The sequence below is a fragment of the Lepidochelys kempii genome, chromosome 11, assembly GCF_965140265.1.
Source record: "Lepidochelys kempii isolate rLepKem1 chromosome 11, rLepKem1.hap2, whole genome shotgun sequence".
Lineage (NCBI taxonomy): Eukaryota > Metazoa > Chordata > Testudines > Cheloniidae > Lepidochelys > Lepidochelys kempii.
Window position 1 is genome coordinate 48,610,093 of NC_133266.1, and position 12,328 is coordinate 48,622,420.

The following is a 12,328-nucleotide window of genomic DNA, read 5'->3' on the forward strand; positions in this document are numbered from 1 at the left end:
GCTGCCTTTTTTTTTTCAACAATTGTTTGGTGCTGTGCCAGGCTTATTTCTTCAGTGCTGCTGTAGTTCTTTCAGCTTGAAGATGAAGAAATCTTTTTCCTGTGCAGAGATGGCTTAAGGCGAAACAGGGACTGGATAAACCAAAAATGTGGGGCCCTCAGGAATATCAACTCCTGTAGAGGATATGCCTCCCTCACTCCACACATTGATCTCCTGCCATTAGCCCTGCCCTCCCAAAGGACTTGTCTTGACTTTTACTCTCTTTATCTTTTCTGCTGTTTGGGCTTCTGTTTTCTCCCTCCCCCTCCAACTCCCCAGGACAGCCACTTCTTTTTCTAGGTATGTCACTGATTCTTTGGGCCCCCTCAGATTGCTAAATCCAAATCCCGGGGATCATGCCTTATTTTATTCTTTTTTGTGGGCCGCATCCATGGGAGTTTTGCCTTTATAAGGATTGAGTACAGACCTCAGGAGTCCATCCGAAATCATGAAGCAGACGTTCATGTTGATAGAGCACTGGACTGAACCTGCATTGTACCTGGCTTCTATTCCTGGCTCTGTCACTTATCTGCTTTTTGACCTTTGGCAAGTCACATTACTTCACTCTTTTCTGTCTTTCTTACTTAAACGGTAAGCATTTGGGAGTGGTACTGTCTCTTCAATCTGTACATATAGTGCCTAGCAAATGGGATCCAAATCTCAGGCCTCTAGAAATGCTAAATAATAAATTACTATGAATATCTATGAAATATTTTTATAATGAAATTTCAAACTGGAACTTGTTCTTGGTGTTTGGGTGTTACTAAGAGAACTATGGCCAGCTGGCATGAGTGTTACTCACCATAGTTTTATGTTTCAGTATAACACGGCTATTATTCTGGAACTGCAGATGTGTGGTTCTTCGGTGGAAAAACTTAGAACTCCAATCTGATCTTATTTTCTGTCACGTCATGGATTTATTGCACATTGTTAATGCAGCCTCACCCCCTCCCTCATTTTCACCCAGCTTTAGTTTCAGTGACAATTTGACACTCCCTCTTGGAATTTCCCTGAAATCTTGCAGGTTTTTGACAGATCCACATTTTCAGAAAGGGGTGCAAAAAGTAGAAAATATGGAGAAGCTGGCCCAAGGGAACCATTCTACATGTATTAACTCCTCAAAAATGTGGATTAAAGTCTGAATGAACTCTTGGATGAATGTTGAGTATATACATATATTTTTCCTCTTGGAGTACGAGAGAGACAGGTCTTGCTTTCCATGTCATCTTTTAGACACAACTAACATTTATGGACAATGCAAAGCAAATTCTGCCTTGTTGCAGGTTTGGCGCTGTCCCTCAGATAATACCCGAGGCAGTAAAACAAAATAAAATAGTGCCACATTTCTGCCTCCCTTTTTAAGAGCCTCCCTGAAAATTCTATCATTATACAGTAACCAGCAATTTATAGCTGTTTTCCAGCAATGTTCCTGGTGTGATGTGTGAGGAACTTCAGCTTGTAGTAAAACCTGAGAGCAGTGTCCGTGTCTTTTGCACAGTTATGATCCTTTTGTTCATAGTCACCCATTTAGTGTAGGTTAGCAGTTAGTTAGGTTAGATAGCTTTTTTATTAAGTTTCTGTATGAGTAAATTCTCTCTCTCTCTCTCTGTCTCTTCTAAAGTTACTCAGTACTCGGCTTTAGGGCTGACCAAGTATCTCCCAGTTTTCAGTATTGCCCTTCATGTGAGGTGGCTGTACCCCACAGGATATGTCTGCACTGCAGTCGGAGGTGTAGACATACCAGAGCTTTAATTGAGCTACTGTGAGTATCAAGAGCAGTGAAGCCATGGCAGCATGGGCTTCAGCACAGGTTGTACAAGCCCGCCTAGGACCCTGGGTATTTATCTAGCCCATACTGAAGACCGTATTGGCATTGCTTCGCTGCTGTTGTTCCTCATGCTAGCTAGGTTAAAGCTGTCTTACGTAGTTCTACACATGCAGTGACAGACATTCAAAATATTTCTTTTGTCTTGGTGAGAGACATATCACCAAGAAATGCTCAGATTGCCATTCATTCTCAAAAAAACTCTAAATGCAAGAGGAGTTTGCTTAAAACCTTTTCTTTTGTACATATCCATGAGACCTGCTTTGGAGCTAGACAAACAAGACGATCCTGGATCTGAGCAGTCTTCCTCCAAAAGTGCCCCAGTGAGATCTACATTGCACTTAATTCCCTTCTTCCTCAAAGCATTCTTCAGCTGCTCCTACTCACAAGGCTTCCTTCATGAATGAAGGGGATAGGATGCTGCCCCACTTTTCTAAAGAGTATAAATGTAGATCACTATCTGAGGGACAAAGAAAGAAAGAAAGAAAGAAAATCCCTTCCAGTTGTCTTATGTGGAACGGATACAGATACAAGTTTCTGATGACGAGCAACACCAGTATATCCAGTGCCATCTCTTCATCATTGCTGAATGAAGCGGTGGTCACAGTTCCACCCTCTCCTCCCAATGACTATAAGACCATCCAATAACTGTTTCACAGGATGGAAGAAGCACTAGAAAAACCCATGGAGGTAGTGTAAGAAAAATCACACAACTGTTAGACATACTGCACACCTCTTTGCCAGCAAGCATCCTACCTTTGGCTCCGGGGCCCTCTATCTGGGATCACACTGCTGCATTTGTCATTTTCAAATATCAGAATAACTAATTTAAGCTGTCATCTTTGTTCCTCCAGATACTTTCTTTTACCTCACTTCTGGTAGCAATGGAAAACTGAAGGAGAAGATTAGAGTGGTAAATACAGTAGGTACTCTAGAGCTATCAGGTTTAAATCACTATTGTTGGAATGTAGGCACAGGAGCCAGGTTAATAAAATCATAGATTTTGAGGCCAGAATGGACCATTATTTTTTATTAATTATTTTATTTTATTAATATTTGTACTACCATAGGACCTTGGATCTTAGTCATGGATCATCATCTAGTCTGACCTCCTGCATCACACAAGCCAAAGAACCTAACTCAATAATTTAAGCATCAAGCCTATACCTTCTGGTTGAGCCATCACACAGGTTCATAATTACTTGATTTTTCAGTTGGGTTTTGGAGCTAGTTGGTTTTGGCTGGGTATTGGAATTTTAGTTTTTAACATCAGATACAGTTCCTGAACTTAACACTCCTCCTATCTGGCCTTTCAGGATGAATTTTATTGAATAATACTGGGTTCTGTTGGAAGAAAGATTCTCCTTCCCTGCAGGATACGTGAAAAGCTCCAGGACTGTAAACTAGAATCTTTCTCTTGATTAATGTTCAGGCTGGAGCTTTTTCCTATCTACTTCAAGTAGAATTGAAGGCAGACACATGCAAGCCTGCATATGATTGTTTTAGACCTGCCCAGTGCTAAGGTATCCTTTCAATGACTTGATATTGAAGTACTTGTGGCACATAACTTCATAACACATAAAGTAAGGCTAGTACTGATGGGTCCCTGAAGCTATAAACAGATAGAAGAAAGATGGTAAATTTCCATGAAAAGGTTTAATGGTCTAGAAAGCCATTGTAAAATGGAATCGGAAAAAAGGTCTAAAGAAAAATTACCGAGCCTTCTGTTGGGATTTCATCCAGCATTTACTTGAATAGGCATCATTTTAAATTCTGAAGTGCTCTCTGCATAACAAACAAATGGATTGTGAAAACTCAGTGGACATATTTACTTTAATTCAAAATACAATTCCTCAGTAGGTCAAATGTATAATATTCACACTTTGAAGTCACTGATTTGTGTTTAAATAACAAAAGGCTTAGGATTATTTATTTGAAAGGAAAATGGTTTGTAAATTGTAACCAATCAAAGATAAATTTAAAAAGGGGGTTAAGAGGAACATATGCACTATGTCTGATTTTTAATTAAAGAGACTACTATATTGCCATTTTTCTTTTATTTTAGAAAAATCTTTTAAAGGTGGAAACAGGAATAGTCAAGAGTAAAATTAAAAATGATTTTTTTCCCAAAGCCTAGAAAAAGAGAGGAATATGGAACACTGAGATAAAAATCTATGGCCCCAGAAAAATATGATTAAAACATTGCACAGTAGTCACAGGAAGGTGTGAGTTTGATTGATAAGAAGAATGGACCCTGATCCTGCAAACAATTTCATACCTGCTAAGTTTTACACAGGAATAGTCCCATTGACCAGTCATGCGCATAAAGTGAAGGGCATGCATATTTGTCTTCATTATCAGGGCCCATTTTTTTGTTTTGTGCCCATCCTTTTCCTTTTCTTTTCCCTTTTCTGTCTCTTGTGTCTTATCTTGTTCTTATTTAGATTCAATCTGTGACTAATAAAAACATTGGTTTTATGGAATATGCACCTTTTCCCCCCTAAAATTTCATATGCTGGTATGTGATGTCTCCCTGAATACTACCTGATAATGTCTATTTAACAAGGAGGTAGCTCAACATTCAGCAGAAATGGCCTGAGTTTAAGGGGCGAATAGTAACTTATGGAATTTTAAAATGTACATCGGAGCTGCCATCCTCTTTAATGAAGTGGACTCTGGTGGGGTAGCTGTTTAGTAAAGCTGTGGCCTATTACTTGGAGCAAGATGGAGTACTGGTTGCTGGAACCAGTAGTCTCAGAGGGTTTGTCTTCACTAGGGTGTTTTCCCCTCAAGTTAATTGACTGCCAGTTAACTGGGGGGTAGTTAATTATTTTTAAAGACTAGTCTGGACACTCCCAAAATGTATTTTTCAGTTTACCTAGACTGTTCACACAACTTTTTTTAGCTTGGAACAAATGTTTGGAGAGTGTCCAGATTAATTTTTACAAACAACTTAACCACCTCCAATTAATTGGCAATCAGTTTACTTGAGGTAAAAAAGCTTGCATAGACCTACTCTCTTTGGTCTCCAGCCTGTAATGAAGATGACAAAAATTGTAATCTGCTTCATTTTAGGCAAACTAGATTCACCCTTTGTGCTCAGTATTACCGTTCAATCCCATCCTCATTTGGACAAAGTTAGGACATTTTATTAGGGACTAGGGGCCAGATTTTCAAAGTTATTTAGGCACCTAGTATGTTGATAGGTGCTTTGTGGGATTTTCAGCAGAGCCAAAGCGGGTTATGTGCCTGACTCTTATTGAAATACCACTAGGTGCCTATCATCCTCATTAGGCACCTGAATATCTTTGTATATCTGGCCTTAAATGCTGCCTTGGTCTCAGTGGCTGAAAAAAAGATGGGGAAGACATAGAAAAAAAACTTTCCCCTCCTCTGCATCTGTGCAGAGTGTCAAACAACAATGGTAAAGAATCACAGAAAGAGGTACTTTCTCCTGACACTGAGCCAAGAACTTTTTTAGAATAAGGAAACTGCTATTAAGCCCCTAGAGTTAATCTCACTCTTTCTGTTTTACTTCAGAGCATCTGCTTAGAACCTTTCCCAACCCTGTTCTGCATGGACCGTATGAAGCTAGTGCAAGCAAAGTAGAACAGCAGATATGTGCTCCCACTTCACTACCCTGTCCATCACCCCCATGACAGCCCCAATTTCGCTAATAGTAACTATTTAAAAAAAATGGTGACAAGTAATGTTATATTTTTTGATACAGTTCCTGACTTAAAAAAAGATTTTAAAGGACCAGAACTTCGTCAATAATAACTATGGCTGATCTATATGTACAACTGATAGCTGCAGCGGTAAAATGTTAATCAGGTTATTTTATAAGAAGATCCATTATAAGGTTTTGCAGATGAAAGTACTGTTAATGAGACAGGCAAGACTGGTAACAAATTGCTGTCGCATCACAAGCCTGCCAGAAATTTAGTTTAGCTTTAATATTGTGGACCAAATTCTGCATTTATTCACATGTTATTGAGACTCTAATTCTGGCCCCAGATTGAGCTCCATTGACTTCAATGAGATAGAATGGGGTGTGGAAGTTGGCCCTACATTTTTAATTTTCCATCACTCGGGAATTTGGTCTTCCAGAATGACAGCATGGCACTAGTACATGGCTCATTAATAGGATGTTTTAAAAACTGCTTCTAATTTCACCCCCATAGCTTTTCTTTCCACCTGCAGATGAACCCCTATATAAATGTCTATCTGGAGTTTTTACACTGTATATTAATATCTTAGCAGAGGGAAAAGATTTTAATAGGAGTTGAGTGCTCAACAGCTCTCAGTATCTGGCCCATTATTTTAATTACAGTAGCCTATATAAATGTACACAAAGTTTTACAAAACACAGTAAGGTTCAGTAGGCTCAATTCCCGATGGCTTAAGTAAGAACAATTCCAATTACTTAAATATTGCATAATCAAGATCTGGTTGGATAAGCCAGTAGGATCACTATTAGCCCAACAAATCTGACGGGATATACAGTCCAGCATGAATCAAGAGGAGATTATGGAATGGTTTTGCTTTGTGTATCAAATCTCAAAAGCAGAAGGTTACTCATAAACTGGAGCAAATGATGTGCCTGTGTGATTTGAGTCCTAGAATGGCACACTGTGTAGGTCTGCTGCACTGCGGAAATCCTGGATGAGTTTTGTAGGTTCCTCTTTATGATGACATTGGAGGTCCCCAGGCTCAGAATGATCAGGAATTTTAATGTCCATGATTTGTCCATGATTCTTCTGACTCATAACTGACTTGACAAATATGGTCTATCCCAGGTAGTTTTTGGTTTTACATTTAAAGTGAGTCACACTCTGGATCTAGTGTTTGGAATGGGTCTGATGCTGAAGAGGCTATAATTATATAACTGTAGTATTGTCATGGACTGATCATATCTCTTCCTGTTTACTGTTCTCTATTTGTTTTAATGGTCTTCCAGAGAAGGCCAATGGAACTTCCCTTCAGAATGCTATATGAGAAATGCACTGTCACACAGACTGACTCTTGGTGCTTTGTTAAAAGTGGCAGATGTCAATTCTAGTCTGATCAGTTACAACACCAGAATTTTAAGAACATTTGCCATGGGTATGTGGGAAATAAAGAAATTATCTTTTGCCTCCTCCATAGTGTCTGAACACAGCAGAATAGTTCTAGGTGGTGGATAGGTTGGTTAATTTGAGCCTCCACCATTTGGAAATTGCTGCTTTCATATAAAATTGTTCTGATTTGGATGGAAGGTACAGGACAAAATCTTGAGGAAACAGACAAACAGACTTTTCTGCTTAGATTTCAGCTAGTGATGCTTTTCAGGACAATGCCTCCTCACTGGTCCCATGTCCCTGTTGGATAATAAATTCATGAGATAGTGGGTCCCTTGCTGTTTGAGATTATCAATGCCGCTTTGTCTAAGAGTAGGATGCCAGATAGTGTGAAAAAGTCAGGGTGAGGCTCCATTCAAGAAAATATCACATGACTATAATTACATCCTCCATTTTATGGGTAAAATCAAGAGTATGATAGCCAAGCAGCTATGGCAATATCTGCAGTCTTCAGGTTTCCTTGATCTTGGTCAGTCTGGTTAAACTTGGGTATGACACTGAAACTAACTAATGACCATGGTCAGTGATCTCCTTAAGATGTGGAGCTGACCATGTTAAAATCAATGAATAATGTAATTAATATATTTAATTGTGAAATTACTTTGCATTGCTCATTGCCTGATAGAGAGGGGGGAGCTTTAAAAATAATTAATCTTATTATAATTAATTTGGATTGTGTTAGTTCTGCTTCTTACTTTATTCCTTTAAGTCCATCATATAGATGACACATTGCTTACTTTCAAATCAATCAGTCAGAATGATATGTGCAGATATTTAGACAAAACCATTAAATTCACACATAAATATCAATACAGATAGTAAGAATGGCATTACTAAATTGTACTTTTTATGCAGTGAAAGCTGCTTCTACATTCTTTCTTCATAAAGTACCTAAATGAATCTAACAGAAATGAAAGAATTACTGTATTAATTGTGCCCACAGGTATTCCAGTTAATTGACTTTAGACAAAAGTCTACAATTTTTTCCTCTCTCCATTTTCCTTTGCAAAAGAATATTTTAAGCCGTATAACATTCTCTCATGTCAACATACATATTGTAAAGAACACACATTTTTCTAAATATAACAGAGATGGCTGGCGAATGACAATTCCATTTTGTGACAACTTCTGATGTTTCAAAATTTGTTTTATTCTACAGTGGAATGAAAACAAAACATGTCTAATGCTTTTGCAAAACAGAATTGTGTCAAAATGTCCATTATCAGATCAAAAATGTCAGGCCTTTGATTCAGGTGACAAGAGGGTCCATCCTGGACTTCAGAAACCTTCTCTTTTGAAAACTTAATTGAAATTGGTATGTCTACACAATACATTTTGGCTTTGAAAAAACAGCATATCTTACATTTAGTTGAAAATGTTCCAATCAGCTTGTGACGGGTTGGGCCACCTGATGTACTGGGATTTCACTGAGCCTGCCTGCTCCACTAGCCTGGGCTCCCTCTTCCTGTTTTGCTGAATTAGGCTCTCCGGCCTCTGGCAGCACACACACAGAGTCTGCAAACAGCTCTCTAGGAGAAGACTCAGCTAGGAAATTGCCCAGCACTCAAGTGTAGCTCCCCTCTGGAAAGTACACCGAAAATAATATTATCTTGCACTGTAGAGATATCTATACAACGTAAGCTCATAAATTCACCCCCTCCCTCGGTGTGGAGAAAGATATGCACAACTTCTTGCCCCCTCCCTGAAGTTACAAATTGCACAAACTGGGTTTTATAAACAAAAACAAGTTTATTAATTATAAAAGGCAGATTGTAAGTGATTATAAGGGCTAGCAAACAGAACAAAGCAGATTACCAAGCAAATAAAACAAAACACACATACTAAGCTTAAAATCGTAAGGAGACTGGTAACAAGAAGTAATTCTCACCCTAAATGTTGTTTTAAGCAAGTTGCAGAGTTTCTGTAGCTTAGAGTTCCAGTTATTTCTCTTTACAGATTAGACTCCTGTCTTAGTCTGGACTCAGCCCTTGCCTTTCCCACCGCTCAGTTCCTTTGTCTCTTCAGGTAATTTCAGCAGTCTTTCTTCTTGGGCAGGAAGACAATGGAGAAGAGTTCTGTTTGCCTTACTCCCCAGCCTTAAATAGAATTTACATAAGGCAGGAAGCCTTTGGTTACAGTAGAAAAGTACCAGCAGTGTCCAAAGTGGTACTTTTTAACCAGGTGACTTTATCACCTGACCTTGCAGTGTCAAAGCAACCATGAAACCAGGTTTATTTGCAATGACCACAGGAAGGAACTCTTGGAAGATGGGGGCTGCACATCTTGGAAGACTCATTGTCTTTTTCCTAATGGCCAATTAAGGCTGATTGCTTACTGTCTGGTAGATGTTTCCAAGTATAACCACAGTCATAATGGTTACATAGTCAATATTCCTAACTCCAGATACAGAAATGATACATGCATACAAACTGGATAATCACATTCAGTAAATCATAAGCTTTCCAATTATATCTTACACGAGCCATCCTGCATAAAATATGTCTTAGTTATGCCATATTCATATCATAAGCATATTTCTATAAAGAATATGGAGCATCACATCACTCAGCTCTCTACTAACAATCTTATATGGCTAATTAAGAAATATTAAGAATTAGCCTTTGCCTATTGTAGGCTTTTATCCTGCAAGATGCTGAAAACAGGGCACCCAACACCTTGCAAGAGGTGCTCAGCACTTTCTAGGATCTACATACCAAGTGCACAAAGTACATTTTAGGTGTAGGCACATAAAGGACACTGAAGGTCTGTTCTTGAAAAGTGCTGAAACCACATTCCTTTACCTTTTTGCAGTCTTTGGAGCTGGGCCAGGGGACAAAGTAACCTAAAATGTACACCCTCACCATGTACCCTTCCAATCTGTGATACCTTTGGGGCAGTTAGCTTCCCCCCATGCAAGCTGGTGGCCTACTTGCTCTCTCACTTATCTTGTTTCTTTGGGGATGCTAACAAAGTGAGTCAATTCCCCACTCCTTTAATGCACAGAAAAATACCAAGCTCCTTGCCTTTTCCCACCGACTGACCACCTCCAAATCAACAGCAATAGGTCTCCAAACTTGGCTACTAGACACACTGCAGTGCTAGTGTTTACCTCATACTAAGGCCAAGAGAAATCCCCAAATGTACCATGAAACCAAAAAATCCAGGCAGAATACCAGCAAAGCAATCCCATTCCCAGGTTAGTTACAGTTAGTATGCCAGCTGATCGAGTCTGTTCTTCATGAAAAATGGGAAAGGTTTGCAACAGTATTTGCACTGAGACATAAAACCAAGGGTTTTGATCATTTGAGGTCTTTCCAGACTTCTGAAGCTTTTCTTTAAAAGTAGTGATGTTTTCCTAGTGTTCTGGCCAGGTTTCATCTCTGGTTATTACATTCTGCCACCTTGGTTCCACTTGCAGTCTCAATGAGATGTAGCTGCATCTTTACTTTTGCTATATATTGTTGTTTAGAATTGCTGTGTATTTTTAAAAATTCCATAGCGTATTTCAATGGTAGTGATCCCTGTATAATGACTGGGATGAGTCTAAACACTAAGGCTGTGTTAGAGTTGTGGTGGCATGGTTACCATGGCCCAAGGAACTGCTATTTCTGTTATGATGCATTGGCTCTGCCAAGTATAATTGCCAAGTAAACGTCATTTCAGTTATAGTAGCCCCAATTGTCTCACTCTTATGATACGTAGTACTTTATTCCAGAAGCAGAAATTAAGTGCTATTCCATGTGAGTAAAAGTAACAGAATCTGGCTCAGTGTTTGATTTGTAAAGGGCTTTGCGATCCTCAAATGGAGTATTACGGAAATGAAAAATATCATTGTCTGTCATGGTGTGTCACTGTTCCTATCTTGCATATTCTTGTACTTGCACATTTCCCTCTAAATGGTCTTATACAACATTCTAGAGTTGTAATAATGCTCTGATTTCACAAATCTCTTCACCCCTTAATTTTGCACCTCCCCTCCTAATCAAGCAAAACCGGATGTGAATCCCTTTGCAGACCACCACCGCAACTCCAGACCAGTTTCTGCAGTGTTGCAAGACATTCCATCCCCTCGGGGATTGACTGTGCTGCCCCCACTTCTACCCCAAGCTCATCCAACCTAAGCAACTATAGAAGTGATTTGAAATAGAGAGTTTCAGACATGCTAGTAACTGCAGGACTTCCAGGCTAGGCCCCCATACACTATAAATATATTTCTAAGTATAAAGTAGCACCTTTCTTTCCTGGAACTGATAGCTCACTTGGTTTTTATATGAAACTTAGTTTTTTATAAAATGTAAAAATCTAAAAAATATTTTAAAAAATGTGTGATTTCCCCTTCCCTCATTAGAAACATGGCGCCATTTAGCTTCCATTCAAGACAAAATTCTGAGCTGATTTTGTTATTCTTTTCATGACTCTAACCCCCTAGTGCTATCTACTGTATCCTAACAGCAAATACTCAATCTGATTTTATTGTAAGAAATGAAAGTAGATGATAAAATAGCTATGATTATGCTACTTGTGAATGAATCAACATTTGCCAGCTGCTCTGCCACTTTGAATTATATTGAAATAAGTGCCATTTTAAGATGCAACTCTAAAACTGAAGTCACTATGATTGTTACTCCCATTATTTATTTTAGAAAATCACCTCTGCTGAACATTTTAGGAAACTCCGGAAAGTGTTGCAAATTTATACAAGCTGTTTTAAAAACAGACTTTGTATGACATGCTTTTACAGTTGTTCATAAATAAGTATAATAGGGAACTTTTTAGTTCATTTTTCAGAGGTAAGGTCAAGAATTATAAAATAAATTTTCATAGTATATTTTTTCTTATTTTACTCCTTGAAAAGGAGGTTGTTGGGAGAAACAGACTGATAGAAACTAAAGTTGGTTTAAGAAGTCTCATACTGGAAATTTCCAAATATTTAACCAGACAAATGTATTCTTTCCTCAGTGTATGCACTTGGAGTAATTAACGTTTATACCAATTGGAATGTTAGGGCCCGATTCTGATCTCACACACAGTGCTACAAATTGGGAGTAATACCACTGAAGTCAATGGAGTTACGCTGATGTCAAACTGATCTGAGATCAGAATCAGACACTGACTATGGTCTTCAAGAAAAAGCCATACTATTGTCAATGTATCTAGGAAAGAAAACATCAAATAGGGATTTATAGAATTTATTCTCCAATAATAAACAAGATTATTTTTAACCCTGATTCTTTGCAAGAGATTAATATATGAATGACAAGCAAGAGCTGTATTTCTTTTTTTACAGATGACAAATAACAGATTGAGGGGAAAAAATCATTAAACCTCTAACACAGAAATGATC

The 12,328-nt window shown here is 38.5% G+C and overlaps 1 protein-coding gene across 2 annotated transcripts in view; it reads left to right on the top strand.

Moving 5' to 3' along the window:
* The window catches only part of ZNF804A (zinc finger protein 804A), a 234,693-nt gene that overhangs the window by 148,425 nt on the left and 73,940 nt on the right, over positions 1 to 12,328 (top strand). The window lies entirely within an intron of this gene.